The sequence below is a fragment of the Channa argus genome, chromosome 22 (genome assembly GCF_033026475.1).
Source record: "Channa argus isolate prfri chromosome 22, Channa argus male v1.0, whole genome shotgun sequence".
Lineage (NCBI taxonomy): Eukaryota > Metazoa > Chordata > Actinopteri > Anabantiformes > Channidae > Channa > Channa argus.
In genome coordinates this window covers 8,058,997-8,081,718 of record NC_090218.1, presented here as the reverse complement: position 1 = coordinate 8,081,718, position 22,722 = coordinate 8,058,997, and the positions used below count along the sequence as shown (strand labels likewise).

Sequence of the window (22,722 nt, the reverse complement as noted above, 5' to 3'; positions counted from 1 at the left end):
GCTAATGACTTGAGGAAATGTCTGGTCCCAGATGAAATTCTCTGTTGAATTTCATTTGTGTGTCTTAGTGAGCTCTAGGGACCTCTAGCTACATAGCATATAGTAGAAGGTACAGGCTGTAGTACAGATGCCTGGTCCTCATTTTGAAAGGTGATCATGTAAATTAAAAAAAAAATAAAAAATTAAAAGGAGCTGTTTGAAGGGAATTTAATGCCAAGTTTGTGCTTGTTTTTTAAATTGATTATGTAATTGCCCTCAATGGTAATTATGAAAGTTGTTGAATGTGTTTGAGGATGACTGTACAGTAAATCAGCCCCAAGCAAGTTCAGTCCTGTCACCATTTCTTCCTCACGCTTATACCAGCATTGTCTTTATAATATTTATATAACAAAATAATTTGAAATAGACATCTGATGATGTCATGAATGACAAAAAAAAAAAAAAAAAAAATGCAACTGATGAGCCGCACACATGTAATTTGTTCAAAGTGAACAGTTTCCACAGCTCAATGTGACCATCTGCTGGAGGAGGTTAACGGCAGGGAGTCATGTTGATAGCAGATAAATCAAGAGTCAGGAAAGCTGCAAATGCCTCTGAACTTCTGACACTGAAACAGATTGTAAGTTTCCATGTCATGATGAAGTTGAATACTGATACTGTAAGACACAGTTTTGCGGAATACAGATTTAAAACAAAATTCAATATGCAAAACGCACACACACACACACACACACACACATCGCCAAACATTATCTATCTGCCAGTCTCCTACAGCCAGGTCCCTCATTATTTAGTTGAAAAGGAAAGCCTCTTCTGCTCCCATTAATTCAGAGAACTGTTTTGACCTGCGGTTCTGTCTAATCGATGGCTTAGGCACCGTAAGGAAGGCGAATGAAAGAGACATTTCGGTAAAAAGACAGATGTTGCACTGAGAGTGGCTATTGGATTGAACAGTGCGGTGGAAAGAGTGCAATACTTCATCCTAAAACATACACTTGCAATCAGTAAATTGTTGAGGTAAAATGGAAAGCTATTATGGACTCTGACTGCTCTCATATATTTCCATTTTCAACACATTTCTTCACGTGGAATTTGCAGCTCATTAAGTAGGCCATTAAATTCTCTGCTTGTCTCATGAATTAAAGAGTTGGGGCTATTTGAGTCCCACAGAGCACCAAATGTACTGTATGCTGTAGCCTATTGGCTCAGTCATTCTATGTCATCAAGAAATATGCCAGCTGTAATTACTGCATATGTGCTCACCTCTGTATTTGGTGATTATATAATGTCTAAGAGGTTCATTCAACTTGTGAATTCCATGTGAATCTGATTTGCATAAAAGCACACAATTATACAAGCCACGGCCACCAGTGGACAAATTAATTTGCATGTAAGTACACGATTGGAAAAGCGCTGACCGTCTGCCTTTGTGGATGGACACCACTGTGGATGATTACATTTGATGAATGTTAGCCCACAGTGCAAATCTGCAGAGCCAAGAAAAGACACGATTGAGATACATAGTGCAATTATCTCACCGTCTTGCCCAGAGTGCCCACTTAAGAAAGAGTACCTTTTAGCAACATTCGGTGAAGGGTAGATTTGAAATGAGTCTGTCTAGCCATGCTGTCACCTTGTCACAGTGATTTGAAAGTTATGTAAGTAAGTGACGGCAACTGGAACTCTGTCAAAAGGGACTTTTTTTCCAGGTTGCACATATATTTGCAGGAGTTTTTCCAAGTCTTCTTTATTTGACATTGGCTTCTTTTGCATGGTCTTTACTGCTGAATGCGACTTCCAACTGTACGGCGTGCACGTTTCCTTTCCTTTCCCTGGGTGTTAGCAAATGATGAAAACACCAGCAGATTTTATGGATTGTCAAAACGATAAAGATCACAGTGCTGACACATTGTGGCTGTCTAGTCTCTTCAACACAATCAACGATCATATAAATATCAGTTTAGATTCATGTTATTCTGAGCTCCGGAAAGGAATATGGTTGAATTTCTACCACGTAGTCACAGAACCTGTTCTAAACATTTACCGGCTAATTATTGCTTCAATGATTTTCGATTTCTAAACAAAATGGAAGCTTAGTACAGGAGCTTCGTTGCGGAACAGAAATAGTCAAGTAAGGCACAAAAGAAAGATATGCATTTAGATGTGAACTCTGGAAACCAGCAGTAAGTTAATCAACTGCATTTAGGTGTACACCATGGTGGGGATAGCTGCAGATAATCAAGGCATAATGACACAGTGGTTTCCACTGCACAGCAAACAAGGGGAAAAAAATGGTTTACTCGTATATGAATCGTAAGTTCAGTCTGTCTTTCCTGGACAAACAAATCCTTCTGCTCCTTCAGATGGCGTCATGCAAAGTTATTCATTACAGTTACTCATCCAGAGGGGTCATCTAGATCAGCAGACTGGCCAAGATTAAAATACTTTACACATACTTCGTAGCATGAGCTGGTAGATCCAAAAACAGAACTCTGTGGCTGTTGGATACGTACATGAATTCTGTGAGTAACACAGAATGTCACTTTTTAAGTGACAGCCTCCACTCAAACACTCAAGTGTACGCTGCTTTCAAACATTTGCAAACGTTTTCTCCTTTTATTTCACTTCAACACTAGAATATGGTCGGTGCGAGTTGGCTTTTTTAAAGCAAAATGATGCTCATTTTAAACAAGCAAAAAAAAGATTAAAAGATTAAAAGATCAATTAATAACACATAAAATAAATATTTGCCGAGATTTCCACTCCTCTTTAAAGTGACTCAACTAAAACCAACAGCGGTGCACCCAGTTTTAAAAGTCACAAATCTAATGAAATGGAGATTGAGACTGTTGCATTAATGCATCTGTATCTGGAAGGTTCACTGACTAAAGAATCAGTATCCTGGCCACAACACAACGAAGACAAAAGAACAGTGCCTGCAGCCCTGTAGTAGTATCTGTGCATAGTGTACAACAATTGTTGCCCAGGTTACTTAGCAGCGAGAGCTTTAAGACAAAGCCACTGTAGAAAACAGCTCATAATAAACGTTGGCTGGAGTTTGCAGAAACCAATCTTCATAACATTCCCACAGACCATCCCCACCGTGAAACACAGTAGTGGCAGCATCATGCTGTGGTGATGCTTATTAGAATCAGGCCATAGAAAACTTGCAAAGGCAGAGGCTACAATGCTGCAAAGTTTAAACAACTCCTGCAGGAAATCTTTTATTTGGGAACTGATTTTTCTTACAGCAAAAAAAAAAAACACGCAAACTTTACGGAAAAGGTTATAAGACAATTACGTAAATGTCCAAACAGACTATCGTGAAGGGGATGAATACACATACAAAAGCAATAAATTATTTACATTGTATGTTGGATTTTTTGTTGTTGTTGTAAATTTGGGAAAAAACATCAAATCAACTACAATTTAATGATGAAATAAAAAAGGAAGCGAGCTCAAATTTGCAAACATACATAAAAACACACACACACACACAGTTACACACACACACACACACACACTCCCTTAGCATAATACACAGTGTAATGCAAAAACTCTAGAGAATAATTTCACCAATTATCAGAATACATTAGTAAGGAGTTAATGTAGTAACTACGTAGTTAATACTCAATCATGTTTCTGACAATACCACAGAAAAAAGAATCGCTACAGAGACTTGGCATTGCTCACAATAGAGAACTCTGAGTAGAGGCAATTTTACAGTCACACGCTATAAATTAATTAGACACTGCTTTAAATAAGAGGGAGACACACACACATACACAAAATACCACTACAGCCTTTGTATCTAGATAGTGAATCCTCTCTAGAAAGGGAAGGCTGAGCGAATCTGTTGTCTTTATAATCAGCAATCTTCACTTATTCAGGAGGATATTCATTTCCTCCCCAAGCATGATTTTTCACGGCAACATGCATATATTCATATCATCACCTGAGGGACCTTTTCAGAACAACTCACTGCCGAGTGGCTTCAATGGAGCAATTGGAGGCGGTGTGCCTTGCTCGAGGGCATCTCGAGTATAAGCATCTAACTTTTAGGATATGTTGCCAGGAAAAAGCTAATTATTAACAGCAACTTGACATTTTTTTTTTATAATTACAGAAATGCAACAATGGCCTAATGAAATCAGAAAATCAGAAATTTCCCCAAGATGAAATAGATCACGTCTTGCAGACTAGTCAGGTCAATTTTCAGATATCAGCGAACTATAACAAAGGACTTGGACATCAAAAAGCATTTGAGGCTTAAGTTCATATTTACGTTCATAAATAAGTTCATGTATAGCATATCTTGGAAATTCAGCATTTGCTAGATTAGAGTTTAGATGAATGAGCTTATACTGTATATTCATTTCTCGCTGTGCTTTGTGAGAATTTTTTCTCAGACCCTTGGGGGCAACACATTTGCTGCTAACTTGCCTTATATTCTGAGAAACTGCATGTATAAACCAATTGGACAGTGGTTATTCTATCTGTCTTTCTCTGATGACGCACGGTATATGTCTCTAACATTGGTGGAAGAAGTACTGGTAATTTTAAAAACAAGTAGCCTCACGATAGCAGAACCATATGATATTTGAAAAGTCAATGATACAATGCAATGAAATGCAACTTAAGAGAAAAGCAACAACAACAAAGATGCATGTGACAACTCACCTCTGCACGTTTGCAACATCTGCAAACAGCTTAGTTCTCACATTAGTAGTTTTTTAGGTGGAGATTTACACATCATGAAATTATTAAGAACATAAATGATTCCTTACCTAGAGATGACTTTTACTAAATATTTACAATACTAACTGCAGGCGTAACTGTATGTAAATGTAACTGTAAATGTTTTTTGTAAAGAAAAAGACATTTGAAGTAGCTAAATGTGAATTATTATTAGTATGTTAGGCTTAGAGTTAAGTTTGCAAAAAATCTTGGTTTTATTCATTTTGCTATTTCAGAATAAGGGGATGCAAACGTTTGCACCCAAACACATTTCCCATTAATTTATGCTGGAAAAAACAAAATCATACCTACAATACAAATTTTATTTCTTAAAGCTTTTTTAAAAAGCCCTGTGTGTCACATATTGAACAGAAACCTTGCACGTTATCTGTGGATTTGGAGCCCGTGATGGACTGATTCCAAATCTCACGCTTTTTGCTCATCCCATAAGCTACATATTCATAGCTTTAACTTATGCCATTTGGAAGTTAGGCTCTCTTCCTGTTTACACAGCTGATCACTCTTAAATTAAAAGACAGTGACTCACAAATTACTAAATATTTTCAAGTTAAAAACCCAAGTCATTAAATCACCAGTTTTAAACTAGAAGTGATTATGTATTTATGAGGTACCAGTGCTTTACTCCGTGTACTGTAAATAAGCGTAACGTAGTCCCTTTGCTCCTCTGGTCTTAGAATAGAAGCAAATGGAAAATGACACTGCTGCTCTTAAAAAAGTACCACAGAAGTATCCCATGGTTTCCATGATGTCAGTGGATTTCCATTCGTTTTATGTCACAGTTTCTCGGGGGGTGTTGTCGTGGTGAGTTGCCAAGGTGAGTTACTAAAGTGTGTTGTTAGGGCCTATGTTCCATTTAGTCCACAGGGATGCAGATTACAAAGAGCATTGTCCAGCGCAGTTCAGTGCTCTGCATCACGTTGCCTTGAAGCAGATGTCCAGTAGAACACAGGGGTCAAGAGGATGACAGAAAACACTAAGTTGACCCTAAAAGGAGGCGAGTGCTCTCAGTCCCTCAGGGCATAAACAGTTTAACTTACTCCCCCTGACACATGAAAGCATATTGAACTTCCAACATATCGAACCTAAAAAAATAAATAAATATGTAGGGCCTATCATTGGCTCATGTGTACTTCAGAGGGACCGAACTAATGACTGCAGTACACTCGCCAGCCACTTTATTAGGTACACATTTATGTATATATCTAATCAGCCAATCACATAGCAGCAACTCTGAAGGCACAACTCATCGAACCTTGACTACAGGGGCAGGAAAGCACATTGGGTGCCCTTCTGTCAGCTAAGACTAGGAAACTGAGGCTCCAATTTGCAAGGGCGAAAAAAAAAAAAAAAAAAAAAAGATTTGGAAACAAAATTACAATTTTTTTCTGTTGATGACATCATCACTTCCAGGTGTGAATGCACTACATACTCTGAACCCTTCTTCAAATGACTGTACTGTGAAATTGGGACACGGCTACATTGGCACTCCGTGTCACTCTCCGTGGAGCTGAAATATTCAAACAGTCCGTCTCAACGGTGCTGAAACATTCAAATGCTGTCTTTCTAAATATGCAAACCCAGTCTTTCTATGGTATCTGTGCCTCGGCGTGTGTGTGCACAGGTTTATGACCACACATACACACATATCAAGAGTCATGTACTGTATCATTTAAACATTCTGAATCTCAGTCATCTTTAAATTGTTAGAGAGGTAAGTTTTAAATGAACAATATAATTATATCATAGATTTCCACGCGTTTATACGGAATGAAAAATTATTTGCTTTTATTGCCAAGATCTGTGCTTCCCACCCACCCACACACCATTAGCCAAGTTTGCCTTCTCCCTTCAAACGTTTCTTCCTCTGTTTGGGGCCTTTGGAAGGAGCTGAAGTTTTTCTTCCGAGTCTCATACACATCAAAGTAGCCAGGTTACACAGAGACAGAAGACGTGAGAGCATGAGAACACAGAGAAAGAGAGGAAGAGCACGAGAGACAGGGAAAGAGACAGAGAATGCACTGGAAATCTCATCGGTTGGATGTATTTCTGTTTCCACATTCCCTCACACGCTGACAAACGGCACACCGCCTCTTCATCCGCCTCACCATCCTCCTCACCATCCACTCCTACACACACACACACTCCTGTTGGTTTTTCTATAGTTGAAAAGACAGCTATTGACAAAATTCATTCACCAACTCCTGAAACGGGAAAATAATGTATTAACCTGTTAAGTGGGCTTCAAGGGGTTTTAATGTGTGAGGAGTTGTTCATTTGAGGATCAGCTAAAACGCCTTCACAATTATGGTATATAATTATGTCTAAATATGGCTATAGTCTCAATCTGAATAGAGCTGTATAAAAGAATGCCACTCCATCTGTAGCTGACAGGCAAACATCTCCAACTGTCTTTATAGTCATTTTGAACTAATACGTTCATGCTTGCAGCAAGAATCAACTAAGCTGAAAACTCACTTGTCCAAACACCAGGTTGTTTGTTTGCTTGTGTATCTGATTGCTTTATTCCCTGCTTCCCGTCTATCCACCCCCCTGTCGTCCTCTCTGCGTTGCCAGTCCCATCTTTCATTCCGTTTTCTGTCCTCATATACCCTCAGTCGCACCGCCCCCTTCTCCAACTCTCCATTACCCCATCACCCTCGTAGTCTCTCTTTCTTCCCCCAATCTTTCCCACTCAGCCTGTCTCCTCATTATCCTTTCTCCTTCTCCATCACCCATGACGCTCAAGTTCAGCCCACTGCACTAATTTGCCCTGACAGTGAATTGTGTTGAAAATAACTCCCAGTGCTGAGCGGCTTGTCCCGGGCTGGGGTACAGTGAGAGAGGAAACGATGGGAAGTGTCGTCAACCTCGAAACGCATAAAAAAGAACACACCACCAGCAACTGGTATAACCGATATGAAAAAAAAAAAAATGCTGTAGAAAACACTAAATTCAGAATAGTTCATCCATACTTTGAATCTATTTGTAAATTATTTGTGAAGCTATAAAGCAACTTATGTGTTCATTAAAAGTAGAAACAAACAGTACAATATATTGTTTTCTGTCTTTCATTCATTGCATTTGCTTTTATTTATTCTTTAAGAATAAACCTGTACAGGACTCTCATTTGTCATATTAACAACACTGTGAAACGAATACATTGAATTCTTTCTCATTTTATCGTGCATATTTAAGAACAACGTACTCTTGAAGTAGCATCTTATCTCTTTTTCAGCACAGCCATTACAAATGTGCTAAATTCATTTGCGTAATCTGCTAATCTCATTGGCTTTCCTCATCTCACAACACACAGAAGACACGGAGGCTCACAGGCAGGCTCACGCACGCGGACGGAGAGACGGCATAGATGCGCCGGACAATCCCGTACACGTTCTCCCGGATTTACATATCAGCCTGCACAAAAATGCAAAACTAGTTTTAAAGGTTCTCTTAGCCGCAGTGTTGTCTGGCTGAAACCGATCCAACTGTACTTGGGTGCTGGATGCTGAGTGTGTCTGATCGTAGCCAAGACAGCTTCAGGGCCAAAAAGTCTAATTCGTGCACATTCAAAAGCAATCTGATTAGAGCTCTAAATTGCTTTTCTGCTCAACCTCTTAACGCTTTAACAGTTTCACTCACCTGCAACACCGTATCTCTCTTCCTTTCACTGTCTCTCTGTCGGCCTAACCTGTTTCTATCTTTATAATTACCTCTCACCTTTCTATTCTCCCTTTCTTTCCTTATCTTTCTCACTTACTTATGACTACCATACTACCGCTTATGCTTCCGTGCATCTTACATTCTTGGTCCTGCAGAATCTTTTCATTTTTTTGGCCTCGTCACTTCATCGTGCCGACATTATCCTTCTCTCTCTCCCATTTCTAGCTTCAAGCCTCTCCTCCCGTGCTTTTTATTGTTTTTCTCACCACCATCTCTGTGTCTCTGGGTTTTGCTCTATCCGCACCAGTCAGACTGGAGAGTGTTCTCCATTCTTTTCCACGCTCAACCCATTAGCCCATTAGAAGCTTCGGAAAGATGTACATTAATCTGCTCTCAGGGGGCAGCCTATCACTTTCACTATAGCCAGAGAGCCATAGAGAATGGCTTGTACTCAAGGCAAGGGGCACGCCTTGTTAGGTGTGTCTCAAGCTTGAACGATTAGCAATTACACTGTCTGGCTAAACTTCCTGGGACTTGGACTTAGCACTCATGTCCAATCATACCACAACGAAGCTGCTTTCCCCCTAAGAGTGACTTCGCATTCGATGGCAGGTGCAACTGTATCGGAAAGTGAAGGCCGACTGGATTATGAAGGTTATCTTTTTAACAGGGTAAAATGCATCATTGTTTGTCTGTAGATAATGTGGACAGGGGCCTTGCCACACTTGTGCAAAATGTACGATTGTAAAATCCTAGTGTGCAGAGGTCTGACAAGATCCAATGCTGCGCCTGTATTATGTTCCTTTATGTGCCTCCTGTAAAAGATGTACACCGCTCCACATATTTCATAATTGTGATTTGTAAAGCATTTCTGCTTCATCTAGCAATATGCCAAGAGTAACAAAAGAGGAGATGGCGAAATGGTCAGAGTGAAATAAATTGAAGGAGTCCTATTCTTTTAATAATGGTATTGTGGTGCCCAGATGATCACTGTGGCGATGTTCTCTTTTCACCAGCCGCCCTCCAGCAAGGTCAGAACTAAAGGTAGTCTACACAACCTTGAGCCATTTGCTATTTGGTTACATATCACACTGTCTGAAATTGTGAGTAGAGTTTAGTTTCACGATTAAAAAATAAATGCTTCATTTCTACATAAAGTCAGCCCACAGTCTTTGCACTGGTTCAGCCATGTCAGAGTGATGTTGTCAAACCTCTTGACAGTTTTAAATTGTCTTGGATTTTGGTTCATGGTCCGAATGTGGATCACGGAGAACTCTGATGACAGTCAAAACGGGCTGGGCTGGCAGTGATAGGCCCCCACCCTCTTTATCCCAGACTTAAAATAACAGCCCACTAACCCATTCTGGTCAGCTCAGCCTTGTTTAGCATCACATGAAACTCACACAAGGGCTTTTCATTTCAGCCTATCCCTCCCTCTGCCTCTGTAACCTGTGGCCCTTCAGCTGTCTGACCTGTTGGACAGGCAGCAAAGTGATGGATTTGTTTTCATCAAACCTTGTGACCTCCCCTCTGGCCAAGCACTGGCTACACTGCCCAGACTGCCCAGACTGCGAATGGCATTTAGCCCTGAGCCCCCCTACCCCCACCCCCACCCCCAAACCCAGTCTCTGCAAGGACTGTGGGTGACCTTTAAACTCTCAATCGCTGCTGGCATATTTACTCCGCTGATACAACACACACATATATATGTGAGGGAGAGAGGGTGGGGACAAATGAAGAAAAGAGAGGGTGGTAACTTTAGGGCCAAAGGTTTATAAGCTCGGGCAGGTTCATTCCATTCCCATTGATCACTGTCAGCAGCTTGCTGAGTTAATATTCTGACAGCTAAGCATCAACAGCAATAAAGCTATCAAAATTGCTTTGCGTAAAAGTAGGCATAAATATTGCAGTCCTAGCAGTAATAGCTACCTTATTTAACCGTTTTTACCAGGGGAGTTAAATACATGGCCAGGAGACTAGGATTGCAATTTTAGTAAAAATACTAAGGGCAGAGGCATTAAAAGATATATGCAACAGACAGTATAAACTGGCAGGTAACTAAGGGTAGTGAACAGGTAAACAGGAAAACAGAGGCTCGAGGTCTGAGCCCTGCTCTTTGCACATGCCTTAGCAAGTTAGTCAGATAGTGTTGATGATTTGGAATAATCTTAGATACTGTATGTTGGGTTTTCTAAAGTCACACAGCGCATTCAGTAATCTCAGACCTATTTAGGAGCAGGTACCTTCAAGTTTAGTCAGTACAAGCCAGATATGCCGTTGGATATAGACATACGAAGAACAGGGCCCAGGTTTGCCTTACTAAAGTAAGGCCGACAAAACAAAATAACCCGAATCAAGGTCCAATGCAGGAGTTTATAACCAGAAAGATGAGGATGGCAGACATAGCCAACAAAAAATAGCCAGGTGGAAAGATCCAGAGGCAGACAGGGTCCATACATGAGCAAACAGGGAAACAAAAAGAGAAACAGGAAAACTACCTGTATTAGCCAACATTCGCTGTGATAGTGGTTGTCATAGTGTTGATGCAATGCAAGTGAGTAAGTGGGTGGAGCGAGGTGGGCCAGGTTCAAATGATTAAAAATGGAACAAAGGAACGGGGAGGGGCTCAGTAATTTGAACCACATATGCCAAAAAGAGGAGGCTGAGGATGAATGTGACCAGGTAGGTTAAAAAAAACGGGCAGGAAATAAACCAAAGGCAGGACACCTAAGAGCATTATTATGTCTTTGTGATTGTGGTGTCCAAAGCAATTATACATTTCGCCAAATTGGTAGTCAGCCGATACCTTTAAGGACTGTAGTTAGTCTCCAAGTCCTGCTTTTCTCCCAGTATTTCTCATACAGGCTCCAATAAATGTTTTCTCAGATGGTAACAAGTTTTATTTGGGCATCTTCTCTCCAACCAGCTTCTGTTTTAGATGCAGATATAGCAGTATACACTGTATAGCTAGTAATGGATGGGTCACACAAGAAAATGTCCTGCAGCATTGAAACAAGGCTGAACGGGTGTCTCTAGTCTGTGTAAGTTTCTTTGTCAGATGAAAATGTGTTTAACTTGTCTTTATTAATGCAACTGAAAACTGATGTCTAACATTTTGTTTGTGGCCCTGCTAGGAAATTGATCAAATCGGAGAAAATGTCACCAATGTTTGGGTCTCGAGTCTAGAAATTAATGACATCAAGTCTGTGTGGGTGTACAACTGAAGAAATGTGGCCTTTAAACATCTTTGACAAGAGGATTCTTCTGACTCGCACTGTAGGAGCTTGATCCACATGTGACAAAGAACCGGAACAGTGTATTTCACATCAGCTGCATTGTTAAACATTTGATAAACATTTTGCTTCCTTCAACATCTGTACAGGCGTAGAGGCCTAACACATAGGTGAATCTGCACCGGCGACAGAGATGTCGAAAGACAGGACCCCTGACTTATAAGCATTGTGCTCCGTTGTGAGACACCCTTTATGGTAACGCAGCATCTAAATGGTGTCTCAGCCTTCCCTCCTACTGCTCTGAACACAGCATCTACCAATAGCAAACATGCAAATTTGCCCCCCGCGGCAGCACGAAATCTGTTCTTCATCATGACAAGACCTTAGACCCTTACAATTGCTCTCTCATCATTTGAGTTGTTTCTTTGTGCTCTCTTGTCAGTCTCTCCTCCCTCTCTCGAGCTGTTTTTTTGTTTTAGCCATGCTGGTTTGATCTTTGTTTCTGAGCCCCGCTATGACAAGGCCTCAGCCCTCTCTGCGAGCTTTATTGGGCTGTGGAAGACACTGCAATAATGGCCCAAACAAACGTTAGAGACGCATGTGTGGTGTGGAAGGAGGGGAGGCATCCTCAAATCCACTCCATCCATAGCCCCTTTCAGACACGCACTGGAATACAGACATTTTACAGACTTTCTCTGGGGTGGGTGCAAACGCCCAAGTCTGTTGTCCCTGACGTTACCTGGACTTTACCCAGCCAGCTCCCTAGTGCAAAGACCAGATTATCTCCCACCCAAGCTCCTTTGTGAATGGAGGAGGTAATACTCTGGAGCATTCACCATGAGTGAGTGGGCGTGTCGATGACCCAATTCAAGCAACCGAATGAGAAGAGCTCATTCCTTCACATGAACAGAACAACAATGTCGAACTGGAAGCACAACAAAATTCGTCACCTTCTGTCATTAAGGGCAGAGCTGGAAATCGGCAAACAAATACAGCACGGGATTCTGTGATGTGCGACCACATCACAAAGCAACACTGTCACTTCCATAGCTTTGTGTTGGCGGCATGTCCCGCCCCCTGCTCGCCCCTAACCCAATTAGAAGGAACGCATCTGGCACGAACTTCCAATGTGGGTTACATGTATGAAAAGGGAAACTCCAGACAATGTCAGGACCCGATCCTCCTGACATTCTCTAGAGCTCATGTCTCAAACAGGCCTACTTCTCCTCAAATAGCAAAATGCCCGGCTAGAGGTGTCAGACACACTCGAAGCTCTCTTCCCCATTCCGTATGTTTATCCCCCCAACGCCTCCAGCTCCTCCTCTCCCGCCGCCTGTGGTTCTGACGTGCTCCAAGCTTGTTTAGGCTATTGATAAGGAGGCTTGTCATTGATGTGTGGTCAAAGTGTTTCTCTGTGGAAGTTAGAGGTGGCTGTTTTGACAGCAGATAAGTTGGAAGGTGGGTGTCTGCATGCTAATGCTGCCATAAGAGTCAGCAGCTTCTTTCATCTACGGAGAGCAGGGAAGAAGCACACAGGGTGAGCTGAGGTATCTGGAAGCACACAGGGCGAGAACTTCTGGTGAGGTTGTTTATTTCCACTCATCTTTCAACTCTGTGACCTATTTATGCATACTTGTACAATGTAAGTAATATCTAAGCTCAAAAACATACTATTATTGTCTTCGCGTATACTGTAATCCCCTAAAAAGTAATAATACAGGACGGCTGTGTTTCTATGTCTGTTTTTTTTAAATAGCTCCAATTAAGTGCCACTGTGCATTACACACAAATATAATTACAATGAACAATCCCATTACTTTCTCTTTGCATTTTAGTCAGTTTCCCTATTTCCCTGTAAGATTCTGAGAGAAGCAAGCCAATTACAAGGGAGCACTGTTCCAATTATGTAAACACTGATATCTAGCTTTGCAGTGGCAGCTGGGTGAATGCTGTTCTTGTTATGCTTAGCTGTTGTTTCATTCCTCTCCTCACTAAATTGCATCCCCAGAAAACAGGAAATTAAGAAGGTTAAGTGCCTCCTAAAATACCCTCCAAGATTCAGCCTCACTTATTAGTAAGTCATTGCCAAGGAGCAATTTGGATAAAAGCAAGAAGAAAGTGCAGGGACAAAGGAAAGAAACAAATAGGGAAAGGGAACTGGAAAATAAATCAAACAATCAATCACTGACCTAAAACAGGGAGTTCATGGCCTCCAGCAAACCCACAAGTGAGACATTTAATCACTTACTAGTGTCTTTACAACCTCACTTTCCCAGGGCCACTGGTAGGTTCTGTTGGGGTCAAGGAGAATGTTGTACCAGCAGTGGCGGCTGCGTCTGTGGCCATATCGCAGATGTGCTGGACTAAAGATGAGCTCAGGGCCTGGGTGTGGAGAGGCTGTGGAGAGGCAAGCAAGAAGATAAGTCAGGGCAAAGCGGATCACAGTGACAGGTTTCCTTAGTCTTATGTAGCCAGTCAATGGCAGCACTCACATCATTATAATCAGCAGGAGCTGTCATCCAAGAATCAATTTTCACGTTAGAGCCAGATGAAGGAATAGCTCAATCCATTTTCTAAATGTTCACATCATTGATCTGGATCCTGAGTACTTTGTGATAAATGGCCTAAGTGTGTGAGGTGCACACACAAACACACACACACACACACACACACACACACACACACACACACACACACACACACACACACACACACACACACACACTTGCTTTCCATGTATTTGAGTACAGGAAGTTTAGTATAGAATTACATGAAAAGACATTGGCAGTAAAACTATTCTAGGTAAGAAATGTTTTCTTTGGACGTTTTTCACCAAGTTTATCTCTCAGTTCCCAAATGTTATAGTTAATATTGTATTTACTATAATATACTGGATTTTGTTTTATTTGTAACAAAATTGATTAAAATGTACAATTAATAATCCCGGTATATAATTAGACAGGAGGGTTGCGGGTTCGCACCCCGGTGGCCGTGGCCTTTCGGTGTGAAGCTTGCATGTTCTCCCCGTGCTTGCGTGGGTTTTCTGTGGGCATTCCGGTCCCCCCTCCCCACAGTCTAAAAACATGCATGTTGGGTTAATTGGTGAATCTAAAAAATTGGCCGTAGGCGTGAATGTGAATGTGGTTGTTTGTCTGTGCATCTCTTTCTGTGGCCCCGAGATAATCTGGCGTCCTGCCCAGGGTGGACCCCGCCTCTCGGCCAATGACAGTCGGGGTGGGCTCCAGCCCCCCCGCCACCCAAATAAGATGGATGGATGAATGGTGAGACTAGTTTCTCCACATACTAGTTTATTCAGGTCTCTTATCAAAGGCCACCGTTCTGTGACTGCCTTCGGACAAACTGTTTACATCTCACACCATGTTTTTTTGACAAACTAATAAATGTTGAATGCACTCACAGTCGAGGGCTCTGGGGTGTAAAGATTTTCTATAAATTGCAGTGCCACACTGTAAAAATGCAGTAATAAAAATTGCCCTCATATAATTACTCAAAATGTGTGTCAAAGTGAAGAATGCTTGTAGTGAACGATGCACCTGGAGTTCAGCATGGAAATACTGTGCTGCAACGTGGTGCTTTGCCGCAATTAGGCGAAATGAGATAAGATGAAAGATAGTTTAAATAGCATTTCACTAGGATGCTCTGTGCAGATTACCTGGTGAGTTAACTACATAGTAACTGCAAGGCAGAGAACACCATGATGAGGTCCTGATTCCCTTAATGCTTGAACTCCTATTAAAAGCTTGAGCACAATTAGTGACACATCCCATTACCACAATTAAGGACCACGAGCACTGTGCGCTCACCTGTGGAGGGAAGAGTCGTGGTGAAAATGTCATACGAGCATCTGTTTGGGGAACAGCTTTGTTCTTTTCACTGCGCTCGGTAATCAGCAGTTGAAGCACATCTACATGCAGATCCATCAAGTCCATGTTTGCCGCAACGAAAACGATAAGCTGTGAACAACATAGCAACATTCACCCAGCAGTTCAGACACCCCCCCCTCCCCAAAAACCTGACAGATGTTCTTTATTTTTAGTACCACAAACGTAGAGCATAATTGTGGAAATATGGAGGTTTGTACTCAGACAGTTTTTTCCAGCAGCAAATTTAATTCTATGTGTGAAAACTCACTCCTGACCATGGAAACTGTATTTGGACTAAATCCTAATTCATGACCCTCCTACAAAACACTTCTCGCAGATAACTGAGCGACCTCCATTTTCTGAAGAAGGTTGTGTGTGATACATTTTGCCTTTTTGCTCAAGCTCACTCCTACACACTTTGATGCAATGGTTTTGCCAAACTTTCTGTTATTCAGTTTGTTGAAGACCACCTGCAGTTTAAAGCTTGATTCCCACAGGTTTGACATTTGGTCGTGTTGGTTCTCCAACTGGCGTTTTGCACGCTCACTCCTGTTTTCCTCTTGTGCGACTTCTCGCAAAGTTGAAGTGCAGTGACACTAGTTTTCAGTCATTTGACCTGCTGAGGGCCTGTTTGCTGCATGGTCATTAGCTCCTTATACAAACACATGCAGATCAATCCACAAGGGATGGGGGCCACTTATATTTGACGGTCACACACTCAAAAAAGTCAAAAAGTGAAGTGTTTGATTTGCAAACTGTAATCATGTTTGACAAATAAGAGTATAATATGTTTGTTGAGCTGTAATGATGGAATCATGTTTGTTGCAAATAAATGAAAGAAATTTCACATGGATGAGATCAACTCTTGTTGATCTAATGAGCATGAAGCGTTTTAAAACAACAAGTCGCTAGTGCGCATGTCTACAACCTCCGGAAATACGTAAACGCAGCACCCGGAAGTCGGAGTGTCAAAGAGGGTGATTTGAATCTTCAGGCATCCTTGAACTTGTTGGTAAGTACACAATAAATAACTGTTCGCATTTAGTACTGTGGGATTGCTGATTAGTTAGAAGTAGTTATTGGACACATTTGTAGTAATTATAGCAATATTGACTTGTTTAATGCTACCTTTAGCCTTACGCACATGTTACAGTCTATTGCCACATTCCGAACGTTAACTTTAATCTCTGCCAAACTGTCGGTATCCTAAATTTATTTCTGCTGAGCATACTAGTAACTTTAAATGTGGCGAAAAACGAAACAAGCGGTAAGAACCTTTCGAATTGCCGCGCTACTCTTTACATATTTTGTAGAAGTGGCCGGACAGCATGGGAGAGCATGGAGGCTCTTAGTTCGGTTGTGTACGTCTGTGCATGTATATCGGACAGTTATACGCTAAACAATCTTACTTAAAATTTGTGGCACGATGCCATATAACACTTTGAAACAATCACAATTTGAAAAGTGAAAGAATTGGAAAGGTGAGATGAAGCCACGACTTTAGTTGCATGCACTCTGTCTCAATAATTGAGTATAATGTAATGGTAGGTGCAATATGGAATTACCTATGGTGGTTAGAAGCTCTGTGTTTTTTTTACTACTAAAGATTACAAAAAACTTTCATCTTCTTTATCAGATTTGCATCGTAATCTAAATCCTTCCCCATGCTCTTTGTGAGCACTTCATACATGGTAAGTCAAATTTCTTGATACAATATAGCATGAAAGTTTTATATCAAAAATTTTTGAATACATTCTTTTTCCTTTTCCCTTTCTTTCAGTGACGTGTATGTGGCAGTGCAGGCATTGTGCTACAAAGCAGAATTGAAGGTATAAATTACTGAAAAACTACAGACTCTGCCAATATAGTGGAAGCAGCCGTCATTATCTTAGTATATATTTGAATTGTCCATGTACATTTAAGACATGGGTTGCACTTAAAACACATGTTTATAGATCTCAAGATAATTTACTTTTCGATGCATGTTATGTGAACGCACAGACATTTCCACGGAGAGAGACTTTTTCCCTCACATTGGAAACCATTTGAAAAACAATGAGACGGTAAATTGTGTATTTGCTGGCTGCTCATTCAGGACAAATATTTTCAATACTTTTTATAATTGTTTTTTTTTTTGTTTTTTTTTTTAGAAATCATTTATTTTTATATTTTTTTAATTATTATAATTTCTTTTAGAAAATGGAGAAGACTTTCTCATACAGAAGACAAGAAGTTCTTCAAGGACAACCCATGATTGCAGACTTTAAGAGCAGATGGCCAGCTCTCTTTACTGCAAAGGAGGTACATATCCTGTATTACATGTGTCTCATAATGTGTTCACCCACAAACATTTAGAAGAACAGAAAAACAAGTTCTAAAACAAGCAAGAAACGTGTCTTCTATGCTAATTCTTTCCATTCTTTCGTATACACAGTTAACGTGTATTGTTATTTTTTACAGATTGATAAGGAGTTCATGAGGATTTCCACTGTCCCCCTACTCTCGACATTTTTCGCCGGGCTTGACCAATACATTCAAAGGCGGTATAGCTGGAAGAAGAATCAGACAGGTCATGCTTGCCATTTCTGAGGTTTGTGTTATGCTTTTATTTTTTCCCAAGTACTGTTGCCTTTTCATTCTCTCTTATACATTTTCTTATTTTATTTTCTGATCCCACAGGATGACAATGTACATACTAGAAGAGCTTGCATCTTTAGGTCTTTATGCGCCTACCTGAATGAAGACCATGAAAAACTAGTAAAGGAATATCTGGTGAGTTACGCTGTAAATACTCACATACCCTGTACTTCTGCTATTTGAGTGTATTAGTTCTTCAAAGCCCTCCAGAGATAGTAGAAAGCTAGATTTTATCATGGGAGAGATTGCTAACTGGTGCATGTGTACTCGCTACCAATTTCATTGGGTAAACTTATACAAACCTATACAGCTCTGTTTTAAATACCATCTTTACAAGGTTATATTTTCATTTGTAAGCAATATCACTGTCAAAATGATATTTATATATGCATTTGTTATTTAGGCCATAGCTGGAGGTTTGTGTGAGTGAAGTTTTATTTAAGCCTCAATTTTAATTATTTGGAACGCATGTTTCATTAAATCTTTGAGTCTGTCTTGCTACACTTTATCTTATGTGCTTAGATGGAATTTCATTTTTTAATGACCCCTCTTGTATTTAATCCCACAGGACACAGACCTTGAGGTAGATAGTAACATGGAGGAAACAGTGATGGGAGTGTATGTCATACTGAAGGATGGTGCGCTGCCTGACGATGACCCACATGACATTGGTGTCCTCATTAAAGGTGTGGAAGTACTCACTGGCTTGGGGAACATTGCACTGGCTTGTGCTCTGTTATTTGGACTCATTTACTGTTTGGACCTAAGCTACCCAGCAGAGCTCAAATGCACTTTTTAAGTCCTACAGAAGATCTTTCTCAATCTTGATGGACAAAGGTTGTCATCCAAGGTTCAGTTTCTCAAAAGTGAGTTACGCATCTTTGACCTTCAAGAGTGGACTTGAAGTTCTAGTTATTGTATTGCCACAATGAAATTGACAGAATACAACACCACAGGGACGATTGTTTTAAATACTTTAAGGTTAGTGGTGCTCAAAACACTAATATATTTTAGTTTTAAAGTTACCTAAAGTGGCTATACTTATTTTTTTATTTTTTTTTTTTAAGGCATTTTTGTTGTATCTTTAGACTGATTATTTGGTACCTAAGAGTTTTTTTTATTGCTCATGTGTCTCTTGGTTATTTTGTGTAAAATATTTGAAATGTTAAAATACTTTTATGATGGGCATGTTTTTAGCTCAGATGTTACTGAAAAGGTTTCTTGAAGTCTGAAGCCTTGAAACACAAATGTTGTGTTTGTTTCTGTATTGTTGGTAAATGGCTTGTTTAAAAAAAACATGTTTTTGTTTTAATATCTAAATGACCAAATTCAGCATTTTGCAAGATGCATAATTGGTTTCTTAAAGCCACTACATTTATGAAATTAGAATACAAATACTCATTTGCAATTAACTTTACTAAAATAGTAGCTGTGCCACTGATATTTGGCGTGAATCTGCAAGCACTCACATCTCAGATTAATAAAATGTAGTGGCTTTGGCAAGTTGTCTTGCATGTTGGTACCCTGTAAACACTGACTGAAACTCGACTAATGTGTGTAATTTGCTTAACTGTTATTTACTCCAGCTATGTGTTAAACATTGAAACTGGATGTACACAGTGTTACTGCGATCCTAATTTGTGGCCTATGACAACACACAGTACAACAAATGTATGACATGGACCTAAGGGAAACAAGCCATTGTTCATGTATGTTAATCAATGGTTGTAAAACTGTTTTTGTTTTTATCTTTGTATTTTTGTGTCATTTGACTAAATTAAATCTAACTGAGACAAGGAAACAGGCTTGTTAGTTCATTGAACAAAAGGGATTTTAGGGTAATGGACAAGGTTACTGATGTAGAGCGAATTAGAAATACATTTACTAGCCTAACCAAAAACAAACATTTAAATACAACAAAATGATAATAGATTGGATGAACATGATAAAATTATTTCTTCTCAACAGCTATATGTAGTGTTCAATTAACATGTTCAAGACGGGCTGTGTTAACTTGGTTTGATTAGATGCATTAAAGGTGCTATGATAAAATCATGTTCATTGAACATTTTATTTTTTTGAGTGCAGAAATTACAAACAGTATGCCATGTTTAACTGGATATTTATATGCATCCGCAGAGACTTTACCATACTGTATACAGAAATGATAGCATTGCATGCATAAAGTAGATTGCTGTCATCACTGCCCTGCCCGCGTGGCTGAGCTAGTAAGTCGACTAACGCGCCGCTTGGAAGTGGGATGACCAGTAACATCATCAAATGCTTCTATGGGGGAGGAGAATGTGTGGAAGTCACTGTCTGAGGACTGAATTGGCATTTGCCGCAGCACTAATAAACAATAATCATCATAGCAGTGTGTGGGCGCGCGGGACCACAAGAAAGACTGCACATCTCTGTACTGTAGCAGCTTCTTTAATGACAATACTGCACCGCAGAGTAGAGTTCACCAGGGCATGAATCACAGAACCGACAGCTTGGTGAAGCACATGAATACACAGTACATCCAAATGGAAAATACCTTGAGCAGTTTAGTGCCACTCTATCTCCACAAACATATCTATGCTCTTCCTCCAAACCAGCTCCTCTGTAAATGAGCAATTTCAATGGCTTTTATAGGAAAGTCTTCCACACTCTCTCTTTTTTTAATTTCCTCCAATTTGCCACTGTCTGTGTATTTTCTTTTTTCTCCCTCATCCCTCCTTCTCGGGCCTGATAGATTCTTGTTTGAATTAACATGAAAACCACTCTCCCTGCACTCAGGCCTTAGTGTAGCTGCTGAAGTGCACCTTAACTTATTTGCATTCTTAAGGAGTGCTCTTTGAAAGGCACTCCTCTGCAGGCTTGGGAAATAAAAAAAACCCCCACAATATAAACAAAAACATACATACTGTACCCTGCTCTTTTTTTAGGAACATCCTCCGAGTGACTGTTTTTAAATTAGCGCATAAAGAATATTGGTCCATCTTGCTGCTTAGCTCTAGCCTTATCCAATATCATCATTATTTCCTGAAAAAAAAAAAAATACACTGACAAACACAGCTGCAACGGCCTTGCAGAACGGTGAGTTCACAGAATGTTAGATGCAAAATGTTCACATTGTCTCCAGGGACGCTCACTTTTCAAGCTTAGCACCAAAAACACAACATGCACAGCTCTGAACAGTAAACAACATTGTAAGATTTCAGTTTAGCAATGTCAGATCCCCCCAAAGCTTATTTTACAAGATTATTCCAAACATGGTAAAAGACTCTCTCTCGCTCTTTTTTTTTTTTTTTTTTTTTTTTTTTTTTTTTGGTAACACCATTTTCAAATTTACCTGTTTTAGTAGTTCAAAACTGGCATAAATTATTCAACAGGTTATTATATTGGGATGTGCTTGTGTTTGTTAGCACAATATTTTAACATACTATTCTGGACCAAAAGACTGTATATATGGTAATAATTCAGCTTGAAAGGTTAATTTATGACCAGATCCAAATTGTTTTTAAATAAAGTTAAAGATTAATTGTATTTTAATTATTCAAACATGCTATCACCAAACTCGTCTTATTAGCAGCTAGTACAGGACTATCATTCATTATTTGTGCGGGCACACAAGCCCACAAGTGAATATTGCTGGACATTTTATGAATATATAAATAGGCTACTGTTTGTTAACAAGTTGGTCGCGTCAACTTTACAAAGAGATCGAATTTCATTGTTGTGTTTAAAGCATGTTTGCGCTGCCACCAAGTATCTGAAAAAAGAAAAAGAAAAGAAATCAAAGAATGCATCTTTGACTCGCCCAAAAATGCCACAGCTGTTCTTACTTACCTGTGCTGGATGTGCACATTTAGTGAGACTACAATGCATTTATTTATATATATATTTATATATAAGGGAGCTGCATTTTATAGCCTACTAAGCTATAATAAGCTCTTTGTAGATGCCCTTTATATGCTACCTATTACACATATTTAGACAAAGAATGAAAGAAAATTACACAGAGGTATAATTACTACTGGGGATTAAACCTGTAAGAGACTATTCAGTCTAATAAAACAAAACACACATGTAAATAGTGTTGGAAAGATGAGCTGTATCAAACACTCCTCACATCATTCGGACAAATTTAATCACTACTCTGCACTAATTTGTTTTTCACTCCATTTCACAAAGCCCACCCAAGCAGGAAGGAAGCGCTGGCCTCCTATACCTGCAATAAATCAAAAGTGTGCACTCTGGGGTGTATCCACTCCAACACCTTATGAATTCTAATGAGGACCTTATAATGGCACCAAATGGGAAATAAAAATATTTCAAATAGGTTGTTTTGTTTGGATAAAATGATTGTTCCACAGAAGAAGACTCCATTGTTTTCCAACTATGTAAAGCGCAAATATGCCAGTGAGAGAAAAAGGAAATTGTCCTGCTGCAAATTTGTCTATTTCTATCACCATGCATAATTTAAAACACAGGGCTATTTTAGGGGCATCGTGCAGGCTGGCAAGAGTGCAGGCAGAGGGAGAGCCAAGTGAATCTGAGTGCAG

General features: G+C 39.9%; 1 protein-coding gene and 1 long non-coding RNA gene across 10 annotated transcripts in view; both read left to right on the top strand.

Annotated features, from left to right (window-relative positions):
- kctd16b (potassium channel tetramerization domain containing 16b) overlaps positions 1 to 22,722 on the top strand; it is a 77,518-nt gene that overhangs the window by 21,724 nt on the left and 33,072 nt on the right. The gene's annotated exons all lie outside the window — the stretch shown is intronic.
- LOC137107916 (uncharacterized) lies at positions 16,233 to 20,254 on the top strand. Of its 9 annotated transcripts, none has more exons than XR_010912104.1 (5): positions 16,233 to 16,547; positions 17,172 to 17,226; positions 17,316 to 17,598; positions 17,732 to 17,836; positions 17,996 to 20,254. It is a non-coding gene; the product is annotated as an uncharacterized lncRNA (long non-coding RNA). The 9 variants fall into 9 exon arrangements; XR_010912105.1 differs by having other exon boundaries at positions 16,234 to 16,547; positions 17,316 to 17,364; XR_010912100.1 differs by having other exon boundaries at positions 16,237 to 17,598; positions 17,996 to 18,125; positions 18,215 to 18,307; positions 18,741 to 20,254.